This window comes from Etheostoma cragini, chromosome 1, assembly GCF_013103735.1.
Source record: "Etheostoma cragini isolate CJK2018 chromosome 1, CSU_Ecrag_1.0, whole genome shotgun sequence".
NCBI classification, from domain to species: Eukaryota; Metazoa; Chordata; class Actinopteri; order Perciformes; family Percidae; genus Etheostoma; species Etheostoma cragini.
This window is the reverse complement of record NC_048407.1, coordinates 30,993,467-31,018,309: the sequence shown is the minus strand read 5'-3', so window position 1 is coordinate 31,018,309 and position 24,843 is coordinate 30,993,467. Positions and strand designations below refer to the sequence as shown.

General features: G+C 39.7%; 1 long non-coding RNA gene across 1 annotated transcript; it reads right to left on the bottom strand.

The window, feature by feature from the left end:
- Window positions 1-6,104: 6,104 nt before the first annotated feature.
- Window positions 6,105-22,393, bottom strand: LOC117942079. Its single transcript, XR_004656065.1, has 4 exons — window positions 22,380-22,393; window positions 21,656-21,659; window positions 15,256-15,263; window positions 6,105-6,193 (listed from the first exon to the last, which is right to left on the bottom strand). It is a non-coding gene; the product is annotated as an uncharacterized LOC117942079 (long non-coding RNA).
- Window positions 22,394-24,843: the final 2,450 nt, after the last annotated feature.

Genomic DNA, 24,843 nt, shown 5'->3' with positions numbered 1-24,843 from the left:
GCATAAGTTTACTAGGGAGGACTAAATATGCCTTGTTTCACTATTTCTGTGAGCTCAGGTTGTGCTTTTCCTGCTATACGACAAGTCATATTGTTTGCTGTGAAGGCCGTGGTCTAACCTGAGCCCCACTGCCTCTGCTGCAGATGTCTTGCAAGTTCAGATTTTGATATCCCAAAGCACAGATGGATATGATGGAATGACTGTTCCTCTGCTGCTGGCCGGTGTGATCTCCACCTCTGCTGACAGAGCTGTCAGGAGCTCAGCAGCTGCACCCAGGCAGAGCGCTCGGCAGTACATTGACATTTTATCACTGCAAGTAGGATTACAGTGGACCATTTATTTTCTTTGATAGTGTGACAGCCTTGTGACATTTTCACTTCACAGCAGAGAGATGCCAGCACAGGCACCGAAAGCTCAGAGTCTCATGGGTAAAAACAAAATTGAGACTTTCCAGTTTTTAGAATGCACTTCCTCTGTAAGACAGGTGGGTTTTGAGTGAGGTGTCACTTGTTGAAAATAAAACTTCAACTGGTCTGTTATCAGTTTAGAAGCTTTTTGGGGACTTTTGTCCATCTTAAAAAAAAGATCTGGGAATCTCTACCTAAAGCCGAGAGTCGATGAGGCGGGATGAGGGAAAGTTCAAATTATTAAACTATAGGATCAGACTTGACAGCAAGTTGTTTCTCTTCACTAGACTTGAACTTGTCATGAAGCCTCTACATCTTCATTTTGTCTGCTGACATTATCATAAGGTGACAAATGTTTTATCTCTTAGTCCTAAACTCTAGATTTTACATAAAAAATAAAACAGAAAAATATGCAAGGTTGAAAGTAATTCCTTGTGCAGGTTGATTTTGTTTTTGAAATACTTGACCTGTAATTCCACTTTACTGAACACATCTTTCTGTGTTCTCGAACAGACTGGAGGAAACTGAGACATATCTGGAGCAGGAGAGACGAGTTAAAAGGAGCGTGAAGAGTGTAGTTCTATTTGTAGTCAGATTGGGAACACGTGAACCCCGGCTGGGGCTGACTGGTCTTGTAAAAGAGGTGAGAGGCTGTTTAATAGTGGGACTCTCACAGCCATGAGATCATCATCTGGAGAGGGAGAAAGGGGTGGAGAAAACCTGACGAAATGGCCACAGAAAGGACAGAAGTAAAAATCAATGCAAAAACATTCATCAATAACACATTTACATGTTTCTGAAAGAAATATGTGACTTTTGTTCGGAATAATTTTGAATAATTCAAAACTGGAAACAACTTAGTTTTGACACGCACGTTAACAATGTACTTGTAAAAACAGATAAATTGTAACGACGCTTGATCCCACAAGGGAAATCACAATGTTTTCTTTCTGTTAGAATACACATTACACACTGGCCTGAAATACACACACATGTAAATATAACAGTAACAAAGAGATGTCAGAGTGAAGGGGCTGCAGTTGGCAGAGCCCCTTGGGGGCCTCCAGCCACCAGTCCACCACCATACTTTGGGTTTTATGAAGACTTGAACCAGCAACCCTCCAGTTTCCCACCCAACTTCCTACAGACTGAGCTACCGCCACCGCCCCAAATTGTGAAAAATTCTCACAAGCATCATGTGACACAAACTGTGTTCACTTAGTTCCCAGTATTGCTGCTCTCTGCATTGTGAGGTAACAGGCTTGTTTAAAGCGTTCTCGAGAACCACTTAACCAATGGTAAGTGGTAAATACATTGCATTTATGCGTCCCCTTTCTACTACACTGGACAAAGTGCTTTACAGTTTTCCTCTTATCCACAAGGTCCTAGCCTATCCTAATGTACATGACACGCCTGCAGACTCGCTGCTGCTCCTCAATCAGAAGTGACAGAGAGAGGTGACTGTGGCGGTCACAAGAGAGACAGACCTTGCGTTTGGCGGACAGTACTGGCGTCTCTCTTCTTCCGAAAGTCACTAGATTTCTGTTGCTTTTTTGAACCCATCCATGCTGCTGCTCAGAGGCTCTTATAGGCTCTCCGGAACATGTGGTTATCAGGGGTGGGAAAGATAATCGACCAGAACGATTTGATGCTTGATTCTGATAAAATAATACACTTTTTTAATGTGTTGGTTTTTATTTAAAAGTTACTGTCTCTAGACATACATACATATCAGAAACCAGAGTGACTGAAAGAGGATAGGGTTATGGACAACAAGTTAGTTTAGGCAAGTGTGCAAGAAAAAAACATAAATCGCCAAAAGGAAAAATAATGTGTGTGTCTATATACACATGGTCTAATAAGATTTACATAAAATAATTAGGCTGTTCATCTACCATATCACATAACATCTGACCGCCTCATTTTTTCTTGTTCTAAGAAGCCAATTCTCTACCTTTAAACATGACTGGAAGATCACCGTGAGAGAAGGTGACTTTCACAAGCATGTTTAAGGCTGAAGCATAGAATGACTACACAATAAAAGCCTCGGGAGACAAAACATTTCCTTAAAACTTGTGTGTGAAATGTAAAAACGTACGGTATGTCAAAATCTAAGCTTTGTCTAGGAAGTGATTAGCAATCTCTAAGTGACAATCTCAGATTTATATGTATATATTTAATATTCCACATGGAAATCTACATTAAAAAATTATTGCATTGAGATGCATCGAGATGCTTGATAATTGGTTTAGAATCAAATCGTGAGGTGCCAAGAGATTCCCACTCCTAGCAGATAAAGGATTTTTGAATGTATGGTTTGGTAGCTGTAGGGCAAAACCCGATAATAAAAACTGAGTGGTTTCAATAGGGATTCACGTTTCCTTGCATGTGCGGGATCCCAGGCCCTTTCATGCGAAGACCCCTAAAATTGAATACTGTAGATTAGCAATAGTAGCCTACATGTTATGATAACCATACTATTTTTATTTAACGGTAGTACCGTCAAACTGGGATATTGGTTTATTGTGTTTGAACAATTTCTTTGTTTCTGAGACATGTCAGTCTGGTACGAAGGATTGCTCTAAATAGTGTAATACCCATGAGCCTCAGCCACTGTTGCCATGGAGAAGAAGCCAGTCAGGGCTCGTCTGCACAGGAGGAGTTTCAGTCCCATTTTTTAGTTATCAGTCTCACAGGCATCTGACGGATAGATATGCTTTAATTTCAATCAACACAGTTGTCAAAGGCAATCTTACTATGCGCGTATAACTGCGACACACAACAAGAGTTAATTAGATGTTTCTAAACAACTTTAGCAATCATAGGTGATCTTCTTTATTTTAATTTTTTTAGACAAACTGGTACCTTTTGTCATTTCTTGTTAAAGAAACATGTTTTTTAAAACATCTGTACTGATGATGCAACCAGAAGATTGCCATGCCCATTTAGGTCTTTTGAGTCTCCTCTTTAAGTTCCTTAACTTTGTCTTTAAGAAAATGAACTTTTACTTCTGGAACAGTGAATGCTGCAACACTTCTGCTTGATGCTGAGTTACCGCATAACAAGTCTCACTGAAACAATTATAACCATGCGTTAAACTGATTGCAAGGAAACCTCAAAAAACTTCAAGGTAAAAGAATATATTCATAAAATTCAATTCAAAATTGCCACACACTAGAAAGTCTTTTAAAGGTGCCATATCGTTCTCATTTTTAGGTTTAAATTTATAATTTGGTTTTGTACTAGAACATGTTTTAATGCTTCAATGTTCAAAAAGCACGTTATTTTTCTCATACTGTCTGTCTGAACGCAGAGTATTCACCCTCTGTCTCTGAAACGCTCCATTTTAGCTCCTGTCTCTTTAAGCCCCCTTCCTGGAAAAGACAATTATTTTGCATTTGCGCTCTTGGCGTCTGCACCGTCATTGCCCCTGGTGAATTCTACATGTACAGTGTATATATACATATATATGTATATATATATAGATAGATAGATAGATAGATAGATAGATAGATAGATAGATAGATAGATAGATGGTACTGTTGTGACATCACAACCTTACAGAAATCCTAATGGCTTGTTAAAGGCACAGTTCCTGATCATGGCATTTCTCCTTGGATTGAGCGATTTCATACTTTCCCAGTATTTACATACAGTAGTGTCTTGATATGCTTCATAATAATAAAAAACTTGTGTCTGACTTTTAATTAAAGATCACAATATAATTTTAAAGTGCTTCACATAAAAGAATCTCATAGAAGAAAGTTATAGAGAAAAAAGTGGATAAATTAGCTTTTTTTTTTTTACAAATTATGAGGCAAATCTGATAAAACATTTGTTAGTGGACAATAACGTTTTTGATCTTAAAATAGTAAAATCACCACAGCAAGTCTCTGCAGCATAAACGGAGATTAAAAAAACAACAGCAGCATTATAAACCGAGACACTCATGATCTACACTAACTAATCACTTGTTCTGTCACGGGTCAAAGGTCAGGGGGAGTTCACTTTAATAGTCTTCTCTTTACAATACACTGATGTCATCTGACCCTCTGACCCGCTCACTGTTTTAGAGCTCTAATCAGCCATTGACCTCATCTCCTCCCAGGTCGCCCCTTACACCCAGCATGACCTCGCTGACCCCGGTGGTGAGGTCACATGCCTGTTTACATCAGCGATCCTCAGTCTTCTCTGTCATTATTTGCATGTCTCTGATTGGTGGACGCCGTCAATGCATTATTTGAGATTTTTCCCAAAACGGCTGCATTAAAAAGTGGCCACATTGTCCTCCAACAAACTTAAATCCAGAGGGACAACAGGATCTTCGTCCTGAATTTATCAACTGCTTCTAACTTATTTTTTCAAACTTTATAATTTTGATTAAAAGAAGAAGAAGCCTATTCATTGATAGCTCAAAAATCTAGTTCTTGTAAAACAATCCTTAATATGTCACTCCTGGTTGATGTGGCGATACCTTTCTGTTACCGTGCAGTATGTGCAATACTACTGCAAAACCTCTTTCAGCAGATACGTTGTCAGAAATGCAGAATAACAGCTGTTGCGTCTATTCAGAGTGCAGCTGAACAAACTAGTTTTGTGTAAATAAAAGACGTAAACAAATCTTACTTTTTCCATCAAACCACAAGCAATCACAATCTGATTTCAAGCTGTGCCTGGCACAAGTAGTTTTCCACACATTAGGACACAGGAAAGTAACTCTAGTCTGCTTAACGGATGTTCCATGCCTGGATTGAGCTTGACATCTGCCGCGTCTCTCACACAGCTGATGGTCCTCCTCTTCTGCGATCTAATTTGCCAGGACACTGTTTCTGCTTCTGAGATGTAAAATTAAATACAAACAAGCCAGTGTTATTTCCCCTATCTCAGAATAGATAAGCTTGTTCCTTCTCTTATTATTGTTGAAAGTGAAAAACAAAGTTCTGTGAACAATTTATTTCTGTTTTATGTACTGTGTACTCTGCAGCCAGATTGATTCAAAACTGATCTAGGCTTAATTAGCGTTCCACTGCTTGACACCAATCCAACCTTCTAAAAATCGTTGATCAGGTCATGTCTTACATTTAACGTATAGAAAGAAGCCTTTTACTTCACAACAGGAAGTAACCTTCTGTCTCCAACCTCCATGATGTCCTAGATTAGGCTAAAATAATGGAATGTTGATTCCGATTTTTATGAGAGTTTTTCCTTTACATGATAGAACCTTTTGATCTGTGATCAGCAATGACCCCAAAGGGGCAGAGTTCAGAGCCATGTCCTTCCTCATTGGACACCAAAGAAGCTAACAAGACATGTTCTATATGCGGACCAATGAGAATGGGTTTATATACACCAGGTGAAATAGAACCGCCTTGAGGTGAAGGGAATATGATTGGGAATGATTCGGGACTGGTCTCATGTGACTCCATCAGGGAGAAGCATGGATCAAGTCCGCTGCTGGCAGTGTCATGTTTTGTATTTTATTGTCTTTGTCATATCATTTTTGTCATGCTTTTTCAGTAAACCTTTTGTTAATTCTTAATTTGGAACTCTAGAATCTCTTCTTCACAATCAATTCAAGAACACAAGTTAGTTTTTTCTAACATTCTCCACCCCACATTTACCCAAATGAAGCAGAAGACGACGTGTGACGACACACAGTTCTCTAACGTAACAAGATTATCTTAGCAGCATCAAATATTCCATATGTACGGAGTCCCCCTGAGGTCAGGTACGTGGATACTTCTTTAAGACACACCGGCTTGCCCGCCCACTCCCTTTGCTATTTCCTATAAAGCACCTGTGCTGGTGTGGAATCACTATAGCCTACAGCTGGAGAGATGGTCTCTTCACTCAGAGAACCAAAGTTACAACGTAACCGAGCGTACAGCGCACCATCACTGCCGAGTGGTGAACATTTGTTTTTTTAAGAGTCTGGGCACAGGAAGCAACTTTATGCCCCCCCTCCTGCATGCCAGCGAGATACATCTTGACAAAGGCGAGTCTGTTTCCAGCTCCATTCTCCATCAGACAGAAAGATGGAGACAGACTGACAGTAAGTTGTGTGTATGTAAGATGATAGCCTGGTATTCAGTGAGAGGAGATGGACAGATGGGTCATCCATCTACACCCTGACATTACAGATCCCAAGAAAGGGGAAACGTTGGATTAGACTGAACTAAATATTTCATGAAATACAACTTCTCTGCCTTGTTAAGAGTTTTTAACCCTTGTGTTGTCCTTGAGTCAAATTGACCCGTTTTCCTATATCAGTGTTCTTTTTAACTACCCAAAATAACATGATTGATTCCACACAATGCTTTTTGGCAAGTTCAAATCTCTACTTTCAGGAATTTTTGGGTGTCTTGTTCAATTTTATAGGATTCGGAAAGAAAGAAATTGAAGTAGTTTCCAAATAATATTGAGTAAAAGTTAACATATTCCAGTCTATGACTATCCATCAACATCCATTCCTTTAATTTGAGTCTAAATAATTCCTAACTTCTGCTTTTCTAACTGAAACACTAGGTAGAATTTCCTGTAAAGGAGGTTTATTGACCATAAATCCTAAAAATAACTTTAAAACTAAGGTTAATAAGTTAGTGTTACGTAGTGCTGAAAACATTTTTAAAAAAAAGTGACAAACATTGTAAAAAAATGGATCAAAAGTGTTGAAAAAGGGACCAAAATGTAAGATAGACTTAAAAACGTTGATCAAAAACTTTAAAAAAAAAGGGTTAATTTTCAATTTTGACTGGAAGACAACATTAGGTTAATGGAAATGGATGTAAAAGAGGGTATTAATATCAAACTCCCAAGGTGGATGAAGTCACAGAAGAGAAAACTCACACAACCAAAACTAAATATGAGTGTATGGTATTTTATCAACTTCTTACTAATCTGAATTTTTTTCAAGAAACATGTCTGTATTTGCGTTTGTTTTTTAAAATCTTTGTTTTTGTAAATCTTTGTGATTGATTTAAGGGGGCGGGGCTCAATTGGACAAAGTTGATGTCACCTTCTTCCGTGCACCAATAGAGTTAAGCGGCTGCGTTAAGCTGTATGAGAGCTCCCTGATTATTCAGATTTTTACTCAAGGTCCCATGACTGCTACAATCAATGGTGGGAGTCTAAGCAGTTCAGAGATATTAAAGTGTGTATCAATCTAGAATGGGTAGAAAAGAAGGGCACTTCTTCACACACTCAGCGCATAAAAATAAAGGAAAGTGGGCTGATGATTTGAGTAAATTGTTTCCAACACAACCCAGAATGCCTTTTTGTCAAGTGGAATTAAAGTGTTCAGATGTGGGGTTATGTATATCCATATGTACAACTTGTATATAAGTTTGCACATTCTTTCCTTAGTATTTTTCATCTTATTTTTTGGTATTCTATCCTATTTCTTATTCCTCACTTATTGTGTATTCTCTATGTGTGCAGTGTGTCTGATATTTTGGCTACATCACTGAAATTTCCACGTTTTGGGATCAATAAAAGTCTCTACCTATCTATCTATCTATCTATCTACCTATCTATCTATATATATATATATATATATATATATATATATATATATATATATATATATATATATATATATATTTATACATATATATATGTATATATATATATATATAGATATAAATAGATATATATATATATATGTTACATTACTTTACTTCCAGTTATGCGCGTGACACAGAACGCGGCGAAGCACCATTTGTTCTGTAGAGTTATTTGTATGTATTCCACATATTTATTACTATAAGCACCACACGGACTGCTGCTGTATAGGACCACGGACATCCTAAACACACAGAGCGTTTTAGCTGGGGAGCGGAGTTTGTGTCCCAGACAACGTTAAGGAGAATCAAAAGAATCTCACCCAGGAAACGTGCATTTGTGTCCCAGTAGTACTTCTGAAGGGGGCCAGTGTTTTTAATCCAAAGTACAATCTTTTTTCTAATTTTAAATAGTCGTTTTGATGTCTAAACTTAACTCATCACCGTTGCATCACCGTCAACTAGACTGCTAAACGTAACTATTACCAGTCGGCTAAACATCACCATATGATCGGCGGCACTGGCGTTAATCACTTAGGATATCTTACAAATTGTTGCGCATAAGTTTTCATAGGTTGGTTGACACCACATGTCATTGCTTCTGTAATATTCCCTCCAGAGAGCATTTTTAAACAAGCTTCATTTTTGGTGTTGAGAAAGTGAAAACTTGCCGTAAATAAAAAAATCTGCATGATTGAGGACATAATTCAAGTATGAACACTGTGTTGCTGTTTTAAAACACACTCTCACACAAACTTATACACACACACACTGGGCTGTAAGACAGGCACGTTGCTCCCCACCTTGGACGTCCCCTGTGACCTGAAGCCCTGATAGAGCGGCAAAGTTTGGGAATCATAGACTGTGAGTGTGTGCGTGCATGCGTGTCTGTGTGTGTGTGTCTCTGCGGGAGGAGGGGGGTGAGATGGGTGCTAAGTTACACTGTCAGGGTCACCTCTGCAGCCCCTTGTGAAAACCCCTCACAATACGCCACCTTGAGGTAACAATGACCCCATTGTTTGTCCATACAATGCTGTCTGAAGGCCAGGGTTAAAGGGACAGGGTGGGGGGGCTCAGCACCTGGTAACAGAATGTATAGGATGTAGAAGTGGGGGTGGGGGGTGGGGGCTGTAGGGTGGTCACAGTCCATCGGTCGGCAATGGAAGTGTTTAGAACTGGAGGCGAACGTGCTGCACTGATGTCGGGCAAGACCATTGACCTGAGGCAGGCTTTCCCAAGCTGTGGTCTGGGAGCCTCAGGAGGGCGTAGTTAGAACCACAGTAGGTAGGTTTCAAGGACATCAGGAGGACAAACACATTCAGAGCCTCTGTATAGTCCCTCCGGTCCTCAAAACAGTTGCAGTTTGGAAATCCCAGAATTTTAGAGCAGACGAGACAGGATCAAGGGGGGAAGAGAGAATGATGTTACAACGCCGACCCCTTAGATCCTCATGCAGGGTCAGTCTAACTGTTGCTGAAGCCCTCTTCTTGCATTGCCAAACCTAACCAAACCAATCTCCATAGCGCTGCGGAGTAAAGTCTGGCTAGTCCCCACAACCATCCGGGATGGGAGAAAAACGTGCTGTGGTTTATGGGCATTTCTTTAACCCACTCATAATCGTCTTGGGCAGTGCTGAGCACTAGATGCAGGCGCTCTCTGCAAATAGCCTTGGGAAGGAACTTATTTAGGTGGAACATTTAGATCTAGGGAGGCCAGGTCTGGAATTAAAATGGCTGTTGAGTGTGTTATGAGAATTTTACTAACAAAAACAATTTGATTGTGGGTTCTAGCTCGGAGGATTCCCAAATTGAGTTTAGAATGACCTTCAAGACATTTATACTGTGAGAAGTTCAAACCCTTATTCTACAAGGCATGCAATTGACTGCATGGTGCATACCGTCTTAATATTCAAACATGTCATGAATGCGACACACACAAACACACACACACACACAAACACATGCATGTACACTCAGTAACACGCTACACTCTGGGCCACAAAACAAATATATCCCATACTTACTGCTTGGAAGTAATGGGCCCATTTTTCTCCCACATAGTGATCTTTATGAATAGTGTATAGATCTTTGGAGGAGTGTGTGGAGGGGTCGGGGATGGGGGGGGGGGGGGGGGGGGGGGGGGGGGGGGGGGGGGGGGGGGGGGGCAAGAGCTTAAACATATTTCTGCCTTTTATCCTGCCTGATAAAGATTCCCACTTATACAAACATACAGTACGGCACACAGACAAACACAAATACACACCCATGCACACTGTTTGATTTTTTTATGTGTGAGAGTGCAGTGAACACAAGACATCAGAGTGCTTAAAAGCTCTGTCTAAACATAGACCCAAGGCCAACAGTGAGTGCTGTGGTCCTGAATGGTGCTCCACCGTCGCTGCACTCTGCTGCCATGAATTAGCCACAATAGCTGTTCTGTGCTCAGAGAAAAGAAGGACGTTATGCACTTCCTTTGCCATCCTTTCCCTTTCCTCCCTTTGAAAACACTAATGGCTGAATATGCCTCAAATACAGCCTTTTAGTTTAATTTTTTTCTCTTCTTCTCCTTAAGCATAAATTCCATCATTTTTTATTGCACGTCTTCTGTAGGCGGTGGCACACTAAGATGTATGTGGTGGTGAATGTGTGGATTGCTGTAGGTGTCAGTGTGTGTTTCTCTCTCTCTTTCCTTGTCTTGTCCGTGGTGTTGTAAAAAAAGCCCTTTGTTGTGCTCTGCAGTATAAATCATTTACAGGCTTTGCATAAATTTGTGTAATCTCCTTCAAGGGGGCCGGGCAGCCTTTCTGATTCACTGGGACCCAGGGAAAAAGAGTTCATGTTAACTGTGGGTGCTGAACATGCATCGTGGATGGAAACCTGAACACTGTTAGTTACAGTATCACGTGCATGACATGTAACATGTGTGAGGAAACATGGTCACACACCATTACATTGAAATTCTGGAAACACACTGTATACTTTCAGAAATGATGTAGTCAGTGCATAAATAAAAAATCATGGATGACCTAAAATTTTCTATGTTAAACTCTCACAAAACTGAAAGACTTCCAAACCTTATTATTCAAAGATATACAGTAAATACTCTGGATGGTTTTACCCTGGTTTCCAGCAATACTAATCTAAATCTAGGAGTTATTTTTGGTCAGGATACATCCTTTAACGCCCATCTAAAACAAACCTCAACAACAGCCTTTTTTCATATTTGTAGCATTGCCAAGATTAGGACCATCCTGTCTCAAAACGATGCTTAAAATCTAGTCCATGCAATTGTTACTACCAGGCTGGACGACTGTAACTCTTTATTATCAGGATGCTCAAATAAGTCCCTTAAGACTCTCCAGCTGATCCCGAAAGCTGCAGCACGTGTTCTGACAAGTACTAAGAAAAGAGATCATATTTATCGTGTATTTGCTTCTCTGCAATGGCTTCCTGTAAAATCCAGGATTTAATTTAAAATCCTTCTCCTGACCTACAAAGCTGTAAATGGTCAACACCATAATATCTTAAAAAGCTCATAGTACCTATTGTCCCACTAGAGCACTGCGCTCCCAGCATTCAGACTTACTTGTGGTTTTCTAAAAGTAAGATGGGAGCCAGAGCCTTCACCTTTCAGGCTCCTCTAGGGTGGAACCAGCTCCCGGTCCGGGTTCAGGGGGCAGAAACCATCTGAATATTTAACACTAATCTGAAAACCCTCTTTGATGAAGCTTATAGTTACGGAGTGAGGAGTTGCAGCATGTGATGATCCTTTTAGTTGGTAAATTTACACAGTAGGGCTGCAACTGAGGATTATTTTTATTGTTGATTGTTCTGTTCTGATCTAGTTCTTTTCTCTATTGAATGCCAGAAAATGGAGAAACATATCAATCAGTGTTTTCCAAAGCCCACAATGACGCCCTCAAATGTCTTGTTTTGTCCACACGTCAAAGATGTTGGCACATCTGTAAAAGCTGGAATTAGAGAAATTTTCATTAAAAATGACTCAAACCTAGAAATCAGTTATCAAAATAGTTGCCAATTATTTTTAACAGTTGACAACTAATTGATTAATCGATCAATCTTTGCAGCTCTATTATCCAGAAATTCAGGAATGTACTCAGGGACTTCACCTAGTACAGTAGTGCCAGATACAGTAGCTAATAAACTTTTTTAGTTTATTTTAAAATCCACTTGTGTTCGATTTGTAAATGCTGATTTAATCCAAGACATTTTACAAAACCCACCCTGGCTGGCCGAAAGAAACCCTCCCCACACATTTATGCCCTTTTGTTCCATCTAAGTGAGTTTTATTTGAACGGAGGACTCATTCCCAGTAAAACCACCATGGCGGCTGTCTGTCACAGTGTCCTTGCAGTTGTTCTATTATTCACCATCCATGGAGGAGCTCCAGGATTTTTTTTGTGTCTGGATGACATCATCGCTCCAAGCTGTCTCTCCGTCCTTCAGCTTAAGAAATATTTGACATAACTTTATAACACCAAAGAGAACTTACAAGTCTGTACATATGTCATTACCAGAAATGTTTGGTTACTTTACTTTGAAAAACAAAAATCAGCGCATGTATCACTATTGCATATAAATGAAAGATCAGTTCAAATTCATTAATCATACAATAACGGACTTGTAGTGTATTACAGAAATTAGATGATTTCCTTTAATAGCGTGAAATTGAATCGACTTTAAGGGCTGTATCAAGAGTGGAAGCTGACTTCACTTGGCTTGGATAGTCCTGTATTGTAGGGCTGTGCAATTAATCAAATTTAAATCGCAATTCCAACTTTGGCTTCCACTTATCACAAAAACAATGTAATCGAGAAAATTGATTATTTTGCACATTACACTTTTCAAATAAACTTTTGTCTTGTATTCTGAAGCGGAATTCATAATGGTCAACAGGAAAAGCATTGTTGTTATGTTGTAAGTGTTTTCCCTGTTGAATTGTTTCACTGTTTATTAATTTCAAAAAATTTAACATTTTGTCCAAAAGTCAATGTATAGTGGTATTGACTAATCACGGTCATGATTTTTTTTCCTTATTTGAGCAGCCCTACTATATTTCTATAGATGTTGATTGATTTCACTGTTTGGGAAGTTATTATTTGTTCCATAAACCTATATTCTTTACATCTTGTATTCTCATATATCTCTCACACCATCACTTTCTGTTCACTCACACACACACACACACACACTTGCTCAGTGCCGTGACAAGCAGCTGTAAGACAGTAAATCCCTGAGAGGCGGAGCGCAGCGCTGAAAGCTCAGTGACAGCAGATAAAACAAGCAGCGGCAGACGGACTCAGCCCACCTCTGCCAGCTCTCTCTCTCCTCTAGAAGACACTCTGGCAGTAGTCTCATGAAATCACCATCCACTCCATTGAGAGACTTACCCCCAATTTCCTCAATAGAACCTATGCGTGTCTGCTCCGGAGGGCTGCGGATCGCCGGAGCTGGGACAGAGTCGGGACGCAGCCATTCCACAGTTCGGAAACCTAATGACTTCTCAGCAGATCCGCAGCTGTCACGCATCCGGTTGAAATTGGAGGTCATAGAGGGACCAGACAATTTCATTCGCACATTAATCACCTCAAGCTAACATTTTAATACAGAAGAATGTGGACAGAAGAATACGGGTTCATTGACAGTGTGAGCACCCAATGTAATCTGAGTAAGGTCGGGTCCAAACTCAGTCTGAATAGGTTCCGATTCTACTGCTGCAGGTTTCGGGTACGTGTTTCCCCGAAAACAGAGGGTGGTAGATCACCCAGGAGACTGGGTTTGTGTCCTGTTTGAAAATGAAATCAAATTTCGAAACAACTGAGCTATGTCAAGTTGTGTAACAGATGCACTGATTTTTACCTGAACCACGATCTTTTTGAAGAAAATGACCTCTTCTGAAGAGTCCATCACGTTTTTTTTAATCCTCCGTGTCCTCCTTGAGCTACTAGCAACTGTGCGGGGAATGCAAAGGCTTGTATCATATGGATGCGCCAACAGCTACAACAGTAATAGCTCCTGTCGGTTGTGTTAGAGGCTAGGAATAAACTACCTATATGATTGTATGGTTTGTAGGACTTGTTGACAATAAGACATGCCATTCCTTCATATAAATAAATAATTCATTATTTACACGTGTTTTTCCTACTGAGTCCGAATGTCTTGTGTTGATGCATTATGCTGTTGGCAGTGGTGGTTTCTGTTTGGGTCAGTTTGGGGTTTTGGGTGCATTCTGCCTCAGGTTTAATTATGCTTGAGTCTTTTTGGAGTGGTCTGACTGTCTTTGGGACTTTCAGATCTGAAAATATATTCATTTTAATGTATTGGTTTTTTAGTCTGAAGTTGTGGGCCTTTAAATTTATACGGATATTTCAATGTTACAAATATGCAATAGTGATACATGCGCTGATTTTTGTTTTTCAAAGTAAAGTAACCAAACATTTCTGGTAATGACATATGTACAGACTTGTAAGTTCTCTTTGGTGTTATAAAGTTATGTCAAATATTTCTTTGGCATTTCTGTACTGCAATCTCTCCTTACCTACTGCATCCATCCCATCCTCCGGTGTCCTCTGTGTTCATTTTCAACTGAACCAATTCAGAGCACATAGCTACAACCACAGTTGCTCTACCAATTCATCATCATGTACACTCATCATAACAGAGGCTGGGGAAAGAAGCATTTCTACACTGAAATACATGTCATTTCTGATATCTCTGTGGTCAGTTAATAATATTTCCAGTAACAATCGGGATGATTTGATTAGAATGTTAAAATTAAAATGTCACTGTTTACTCATTTTGCATTCGCCACAAAAGGTCATTTGTTTGCTGCATTAGTTTTCTAAATACTCCATGTTTTCTGTTAAAGTGGTAAAGATTATTTTCTCCATTTGCTTGTCTTTTGTACAATTGCAGTTGTTTGCTTAAGTTTCAGTAAGTTAAGCTCTCCAGGCCACCATACGACAGGGAGATCAGGGACGTTGGACCAGATGAAGGAGAGTTTTGAAAATTGACATTGAAATGAGTCACACAGCAACAATCAAATGGGGTGGGAAGCAGTTGTGAGGTAAAATGAGAGCCGCAGCGTGAGATTTAGATGCCTGGGCTTTCAATCAGACATGCTTCCTATCTCACCTGTTCAAGCATAATTGTTACACACACAGAATGTCAAGTTATACATCAAAGTCTACCTCTCTTTTTCTCTCATTCACTCTCTCACACACACACACACACACACACACACACACACACACACACATACACACACACACAAATCACTTGCAAGGACCATTTTGCACGTCCTCGGTGAGGAACCCTATCAACTTTCACAGCAGGTAATGGCAATGAAACACATCCCAGAGGTACCTGGCTCACACACATACACACACACACTGCACTGCACATACATTTACTTAGAGAGGTAGCAGATTAGTCCAACATGATGGCCACACTTGTGCACACCACACAGAGAAGTAGCATGCTGCTACAAGGAATGCCAAACGGCTCCCTCTCAGTAACACTCCAAGTCTCTCATAGCAGATACTGGAGGAAAATGTGGCTTCTCTGTGCATGCATGCTTGTGCTTCTATCTTGTTATGTTCTGTCCACCCACTTTCTTCCAAGTAGCAAATTAAATTCAGATAATGGCCTTGGCAGTATCTTGTAGAAACCACAAATGAGGTGTGGTGTTAATTGGAACTACATTTTGGAGGAAATGCTGTTTCCGAGCACAGTTTGTTCTCGGAAGAACTATTGTGTCGGACAAAGTGGAAGCGCATGTGCCCCTGATGTAGCATATTGTTGTAGTTTTGAGTCAAGAAAAAAAGAGTGAAGTATGCTTTCTTTCCGAAAATCATGGATGTATAAAGAGAGCTGGATACAACAAAACTTCTACCAATTAGTCCCAGTGACCAATCACGGTAACAATCCCTTATGTTGATGTTAAAATAATGGGAGTGGCTTAAAAACTTCTATAAATGCATCAATAAATATACTCAAAGAATACATGTTGTTGAGTGCTTTAAGTGTCTAAACATAACCATCGAAACCTTTAATAATGCTGTCGTCCCTGCGAGTAGTATTTGTAAGGCAGGATGGTGTTTTGGCAACAACAACAAAAATTAATATATCATGAAATTTCACTGATACATGTGGCCACATTTTTGCATTTTGCCAAATATGTAAAGCATCATTCCCCCAATTTAAAAATAGAAAACCTAATCCAGGCAGCATTGTGTTTCCTTGTGATTGTGTTTGCTGTTGTACTACAAGTTTCATATAAACATCATTTCTAGGAAGAAGGGTTGTTGTGTCAGTCAGTGCTTAGTCTATCCTTGATGTTTCACTTCCAGGATTGCTCTGTTGCCGATAGAAATTCCACCGGATTTCGATCGTTTAGGTCGGATATCCATTGCCTTGGCTTCCTTAGTGTTGGTATTTTAAACTGTGGTGGACTTCTAAAGGACTATGGTTAACTGCTCCTCAGATCTCTGCAGGGTAAATGCAGACAGCTAGCTAGACTGTCAGTCTATTTCTGAGTTTTTTTTTGTACGACTAAAACAACTTTTGAAAGTACACGTTCCACCAAAACAAGTTCCTTCTCGAGGCTACTTTGTAGAGGCATCATTGCTCCGTCCAGCGCATAGCACTGTCTAAGATGGCGATTGGGATTGGTTTAGAGAATGCTTATAAACCATAGCACATTTCCCCCCCTTCCCAGAATACTGTGTGGACCAGCCAGACCATCCTTCGCAGCAACGCGGCTGACACTAGTCAGCGTTACATGTGCATGTCTAGCAGTGAGTTGCTTACCCTCACACTTTACCACTGCTGAGGTGCCGTTGAGCTAAGCACTTACCCCAAAGCTGCTCCAGCAGAGCTGCTCAGTGGTGAACAGATTTGAATGAATACAATAGAATAGAAATATGTTTCTGATGAATGTTGTAGTGGATGAAATCCCTCTTTATTTTACTTCATTGTGCGCTAAATTGACTTTCCTTCGTTTTATTCAATCAACAGTCTTGTTTTGTTTGTCACATCTTTGTGTGACACTAAGCACCACACATAACCTTCAAACTTGCAACACTCAAGTGAAATCCTCCACAGCATACACATTACTTTTAACTTAAAGCCGTGCAATGCTTCGACTTTGTTGGATGTTCCTTACAAAATGACTTTTATTTGATGCTAGTGAAGATTCAAGTGTGGAAAATCATTCATTGCTCACTAAAGAGCAAATTATTGAGTGGTTATTATACAGGGATCATCAAATGAGTAACCATGGGAGTAATTTCAGACAGTTCTCATGATACATCCATGCTCTGAACAAGAGTCTCAAGGCAGCGTTACATTCATCTCTGGGAAACAAACCAGTGAAATGAAAGCCTAGTTTCTTTGGCAGTACTGAAAACTATACATAAAAAATATACCAAAGAATTAATTGAAATGCAGAGTGCATGCATACAATCTCAATGAACAATGTTTCAGGGTGAGTTTTTCCTTTAATCTAGTTTATCAGTCTGCCACATTAATTGACCTTTACTCTTCTCCTATGAGTGTCTCCCCTATGTCTCTCTCTATATACACATAAACTGTATATATAAAATACATGTAAAAGAAGAAGAAGTCTTTTATCCCTGTCTCTGCCCTCTTTCTGTCGCTCTGTTATCTGGGTGAGTCTCAATATTTGGAAGTTCAAGCCTCACTCTCTGAACAGCTGACCTGCTGACATGCTTTTATCCCGTAGTTATCCTCTCCTCTTCCTTCTCACTCCCTGCCTGCCTGCCGACCTGAACCACGATGCTGAACCAAGCAAAGACAACATTTTATTGTAAGGCGTTTTTAATATTTTGTTCACCTCATTACAATACATATAACAGACACAATATTGTAAAAAAAACAACAACAATTTCTCAGCAATAACAACAACAACTACAAAAAATCTGACTAAGTAAAATTGCAACGTTTCAACATGATATCTGCCTTAGGTCATTTTGAAGGTGTGACTAATAAGGTTCATATTATAGACATCACCTGATTCAACCCGGGTGTGAATGCCAGGTCGACCCATTGCTTGACCCATTGACATCCATGGGTCAAGCATGTCAATTGAGTAAATGTGCATACATCAAATTATTTACAATATTTACAACATGAAACTCAGAGAGTTCCATATCAATCACTGGGGTCCAATCAAATGACAACATAATGTGAATATAATTAGGTCCCATATCAAACTAAATTGAATAAAATATTTCCTCTTTTTTTCCACTGAGATTTGGTTATTAAAAAAAACAAATCCCATGGATTCTAGAGATCTATTTATGTGTTTTGGGAAGTAAATGTGTCCAAAAAAGTGTAACCAGTTCCTGTTATTGGTATGTGTGCAACAAGAATTTGAATGAGCTGTATTTTCAATTTAAAAGAAGGAAAAATAGTTGCCACTCTGAATTGTAGCAGTATAAATATTGTGGGAAATTATGAATTCAGTGTAGGCCAGTTGTACTGTACTTTCTGCTGGTTTGCTGCATGGTCCACAATTTATTGATTTGACATCAAAAGCATATGGTCAAAGATCAAGGGACTTGAATCTGCAATGCTGAAAATCTCTATGTATACCCAACAAAACCTTATTATGGAACAGGGATACAGCGTACTGTATATTGGCCTACATTAAGGCTTTGAGTCGTGGTATTGCCCATGGAAATTTTTGGTAAACACAAACAAAGGATGGAGAAAGTTACTACGGCGATAAAAAGCATTGACAGTGGATTAATGGAGAGCGTAGGTGTTGAGGTCGACACCTGCAACGAGCAGGAGCCACTTCAACAGAGCAGCTGAGGACAAACCAGTGTTGTCCTCCTCTGAACTTCAGCTAATCAATTAACGTGATTTAATACACAGTCACTCCACATGGAAGCCAGCATGGCTCGCTGTTCTCCTAATTTATACTGTATCGACCATTTCACACACATGCAGAGAATAAGAGGGAGACAGACAGAGAGAGAAGAAGAAGCCTAGGCATTGTTGGGAATGGTTTGGGGTGAACCTGGATCTCAGGGGAAATGATTAAATGATTGTTTTATTTTTATACTTCCACATTGCTAAAGTTTAAAGGGCTGAAAAGACAGAGACGGAGAGCAAGCGAGGCAGAGAGGGACTGACTCAGAGAGAGAGCCTTCATCTAGCCTTTGGCAGAGAAAGTGAGCCTGCATATTACTCAGTCTATCACAACACAGCAGGAGAATGGGAGGAGAATTAATACACCCGGCTTTCATGCCAGTGTGCTCTCTCTTCGCCTTTCTTCTCCCCTACCCTCTTGCTCTCTCTATCTCTTCAAGCTCCACTGGATAAAGCACTTTGTGTGCTAATAGAATTATCTTATATATTGCTCTGATCTTTTTATTCGTTCAAGCTAATAATGACCAGTCCAAGCAACAACAAAAAATTTAAAAAATAAAGAAATAAAGAAAAGAAATCTACTGAATCTTGAGATTTTATTCAATTTTCTGTTCATTTGTAAACACATGCACGGTGCCAACGGCAGCTTGGTCTTCAGCAGTGCTGCTAATGCTCAGGGGCATTTCAGTGTGCATTTCAATGACATAAACAGTATCTAGCCTGCCATACCCTCGACAACCATCTATCTGGCTCCCATAAATCTGAATGACATTAACATTTGAAAAACCCCAACTCCTGCCTGTCTGTGGATGGTCCTCGTAGACAGACAGGCCTCCATTTTACTTATTCACATGACGGGCAGGGAAGACAGGCACAGCCACAGACAGGCATAAATCTGTGCAGGTTAGAGCCGTTGAACTGCTTCAGCCGACAGGTTAAGTGAATATCCCCCTCTGCCTCCTGAAAACGCTCACACTCCTATTTCCCACTCTCATTAAATATGTGTTTCATTTCTACCTTATTTGGATGGAAAGTCATTTTACCCTCTTTTATAGAAGGTCATAAAATATATAGTGGTTTTCTTAACGCTCTGCATAGCATTTACATTTTCTATTGTATAAATGTGATCGCCGCGACACAGGGCTGAATAAAACATTCATGGTAAAAGCCATTTCTTCTGTGACATTTGGTCTCCTATCTATCATCAGTTTTCTATATGCAGCCAGGAGAACAAACGCTGGTCAAATGTTTAAATGTGGCCTCTCCACATAAAATTCAAACCTTGCTTTCACATTAACACCCGCCGGCTAGTAGATGGAAAATGCTTTTTTTTTCTTTCTTTTTTAGCAGATAAGAGAAAAGTCAAATGGAAATGACTCGCAGGGCTGTTGTGGCAGTGGGGAGCGGACTGATGGGCTTGGGAAATTGAAGCATGTCAGTAAAATTAGAAAAAGCAGCCTCTGCCTCAACTGGGAGACATGTAAATGTGGTAGAGTCCCTGAGATGAGTCCATTATGGACTGTCCCACGCAGCCTTTTCTCATCAGAAATCCCATCAGTATATTAAAAGGTATAGCCTTGGCACTGACAAATTAATTTTTTTTTTTTTTTTTTTTCTTGGCTGATTTGAATCGTCGCTGAACTCAGTGATGGGCAGCAATTCAATATCATCATTCATCTTCCTTGAGCAAAAAAACATCCTACAGAAAAAATGAAACAGAATGTTGTAATACAATTGTGTTGTCTAAATTGCAATATTTGAAAATATCAGTTCTATCATTCTTTAGATATTGAGAATGGGGCATAGATGAGGTGGTACACAATTGAATATTAGCCTCTGCTCCTTACTGAGAGTCTTCTGACTTTTATGTAAGCTAATACCAGCTCTGTCTCACAAAAAATAAGGTCCCATGCAACTTAATTGCATTCTCCATTACATTTTGAGGAAAATGTCTTTTGTCCTGAATTATGTTGTTATGTTTTAGACGGATACTAAATAGGTTTCTAATTAAAGTTCACATATGGAGGACGTTGGTATGGATGGATGATGGATGGGTGGGTGGATGGGTGGATGGATTGTTGGGTGAGTGGGTGAATGGGTGGGTGGGTGGATGGATGGATGGATGGATGGATAGGTGGGTGGGTGGATGGATGGATGGATGGACGGATGGATGGAGGGATGGTCCAAAACTCATCATAGTCTTGATCTTACTTACGTAACATGCTTAATGTATGCAACATACCAAACTAACGCAACATACTTAATATATGTCACACATGTCACATATTTAATTTATGTAGGCTACGTATGTAACAAACTTACTTTAACTCAAACCATCATCTTTAACTAAACCTTATAGTTGTGTTGCCTGAACTTAAAGAAGTAAATGGACTGTATTTATGTTGCGCTTTACTAGTCTTAACGGCTACTTAAAGCCCTGTCAGAGTCCTGTGTGTCCTGATATAAATACTCGGCAGTGAGCAGACAAATAACATCTGATGAGAAGAAGAGTTATTTTCTATTTCAGGACAACTTGGAGTCCAACATCATTTATCCAAAGGTCGCTTAGCAGAGGGACAAAGGGGCAGCATTTAAATCCTCATCCATTATTTATAGTTTATCAATAGTTGGTATTCTCCGCCAAGTTATTTATGAATAGTTGCTGGAATGATTCCAATAAATAAATGAAGACCAAAGAAAGAAAGTTATCCAATTGTTTTTTTTAGCACTTGACTTCTTCCTTCACAAAGACAGTTAATGCAATGACAACTGTACTCCATGCACAGGGCTCATAATGCTACAAGAATGCATAAAACCAATGCTAACACAATAGTATTAAGTTTAGCCACAGAGAATTAACAGAAAATGAGGGCTTGACACCATCCATGATAGCTGTACCATCATAAACAACAAGGGCATGAACAGTTGCTTAGGAGAAAGCTAATATTAGGCTTGTCATCATGTACAGAGTGTGCATTCTTAAGTTCAAAGGCATTTTTATTCATTCTGCGCAGATGTGATGCACATGGGGATTACAGTTGTGAATGTGCTGTAGATATGTTGTGTCATTACCTACAATAGAACAACTAGTGACACCGCACTGTCTAAAAAGTAATGGTTGGCGTCTGCACCATGGGTGGATCAAGACTACAATTCTACAGCCTCGCTAGCAACTGTGTGATAATGTAATAGTTACTATTGTTAACTGTTGTATAAATTAACTAAAGTCCAAAGTACTGGTGATATTTGGACTTTAAGCAGGAAGGTTAAGCAGGAAGGTGAACGCCTCCAACAGCTGATTTCATTTAAGAAGAGAGCATTGATATAATTAGATCTTCCTGAACAAATTTACGCTGAGCTATATTTAAATCAGGAGAGACTAGCTGCATTTATGCGACAGTTATACACAGCAAAAAAGCACGTTTGTTAAGATAACTGCTGGATTGATTTAGGAGTGCACTGATTAAAAGTTATGTCTGCCTGAAAGAATTTACACTGAGTTACATTTCACTGCAAACCACAAATGTGACCTTCAATGAGGGAAAGTTAGGGGATAAATAAAGTCATATGATTTATCTTTTGGAAAACATAAATGGCTGTAATTTATGCCAATCAATCAACTTAGTACATTTGGAGATATTTCACTGGATAAGAGATGACCTTGTCCTGCTGATGGTGCTAAATGAAAAGTCAGCGATCACTCCGAAATCATCAACCACACACTTCACAGGGGCACTTTTCCTCAGGGCATGATCAAACACAGCACTAGACTCACCTCCTTTATCAAACCCTCCTCCCCTAACAATAACACACTGGACTTGGTTAAACTCAACACGGACACATGGATGAACAATAACATCAGCATACTTAGGGAACATTATGACACAGTTTTTGCAACACTGCTGCAGGACCTCCAACCATTTGCACAGGCATCCTTCACCAAATCCATCCAGTGGGGGAGGGCAAGGTACAGGAGGAAACTTACGGCCTCCTCTGTCGCTACACTGAGGGACCTGATCTCTAAAGTGAAAATTTCACTTTTCAAGGTTTTTTAACATTAGGAGAATTCCGGTCTACTGCAGTCAAATTTGCTGTGATAACTTGGAGGGAATAACTGCACATGGCTAGGCACTTACAATTACATTTCTAGCCTGTTTGGAGGTTAAAAAACAGTTTAAAACTCGCCCTGTTACAGCCTGTTGGTTGCTAACTCTAGCAGGAGGAGAACATGGTGTGCATTACAATCAACCAAGCTAAATGTTGACATTGACAGTTATTCTCCTACAAACAGGGCAAGTTTTAAATGTGTTTTTAGCCTCTAAACGTGTTCAAAATGTCATTAAAAGTGCCTACCCATGCGAAGTGATTCCTTCCGAGTGAACACAGTGAATCTGACTGCTCTAGATGTGACAGAAAGGAGTGAAAGTTGTGCTAATACAGCTCTTTTTAGTCCAGGTGTTGTTACCGTAACGAGTGCTTTGGGACAAGCTACAATCTACAACACTGAATAGAGATACAAACATATTTTCAAAAATAAGCATTATTTTTTTAAAGTAAGTGCTGTGGTACAACTAGCAGGAGACAAGTTATAATTAAGGTAAGTTTGGAGACAATACCTTATTTATTCATTAAATTGATAGCCTACATATTTTAGTTTTATCTCTTTTCTGTGATGTAGTTTGTAGACGGTCCCTAAGCTCTCTAACTACCGTCTCAACACAGGAACTAAACACAGCTGAATTAGCACAACTTTCATGCATTTCTTTCACATCTACTGCAGTCAGATTCACTGTGTTCACTCGGAAGGAATCACTGCACATGGATGGGAACTTTTAATGACATTTCAAACATGTTCAGAGGCCAAAAACACATTTAAAACTTGAGCTGTTTAAGCCTGTTGGGTGCTAATGCTAGCAGGAGGAATCTTGCTTGTTATGAGATCATAAGGGGCAAGGTTACCTCCCCTTTCTCTGCTTTGCCCATCCAGAGAATTTGTTCCACCCATTAGAGAGAGACATAAAGGCCTTCAAATGAGCAAAGTGGCAGTTGGTCAAGGCCACACACCCCCCCCCCCCTCCTCAAAAGCTACAGACTCAGAAATGGAACATCTCCAATAAAGCTCACTGTGGGACTGGCTCTAGTGGCTGTAATTCTGCACCGAGGCTGAATTTTGGGAGAGACACTTCAGATGATATTAAGGGACCACTACGGTCTAAAAGCCTCCAAAAAGCACCGTGTCATGGGACCTTTAAATACAGGAAACCACACACTGCACACGGCAAGAAAGAAACATTTAGAAAATATGGTACTTTTCAACACTTCACTAAAACAAATCAAGACCAACTCTCTCCCAGACTGCTTTTAAAATTTAGTGAATTGATAATCAAGGAGTTAAACCCTGATGATCTAGATGCTGTTTTTTTTAAACACCCAGTCATATAAGTTGCACGTTTTTTTACCAGTTTGGAAACTGTGCTGCCCCATTTCAGGTTGTGTGAAGGACTCCCACAGGTACTCATTAGTATTGTTTACTTGTGAACCCAAAGGGGCCGCGTTGTCTTCTAATCATACATTTTACAACACCTTCTACACTCTGGCACCATTTTCCCACACATCTGTGATCTAATGAAGAAATAGTCCAGGTCAAAACTTGTTCTGAATTAACGTACAGTGTTTCAAGACGTTAGCTGATGCTAAAATAAACAGTAGGCCCAAGTCTGCATTGTTGGGATGCCCCGATTATTACAGTAAGTCCAATTTAAAAATTCATCTATTGTGTCAGGATTTCACCGTTAGTGTCCAACAAGACCAAGACAATCAATTAGTTTCAGCATGTGTGCTGGTTTATAAACGAGGCTGTGTATGCTGAGTTCAAGGTGCAGCAACCACAATATTGAATACTGCATAAGATTTCATGGGAGAAAATCAATAACCTTCTTATTATGCCATGTCATGACG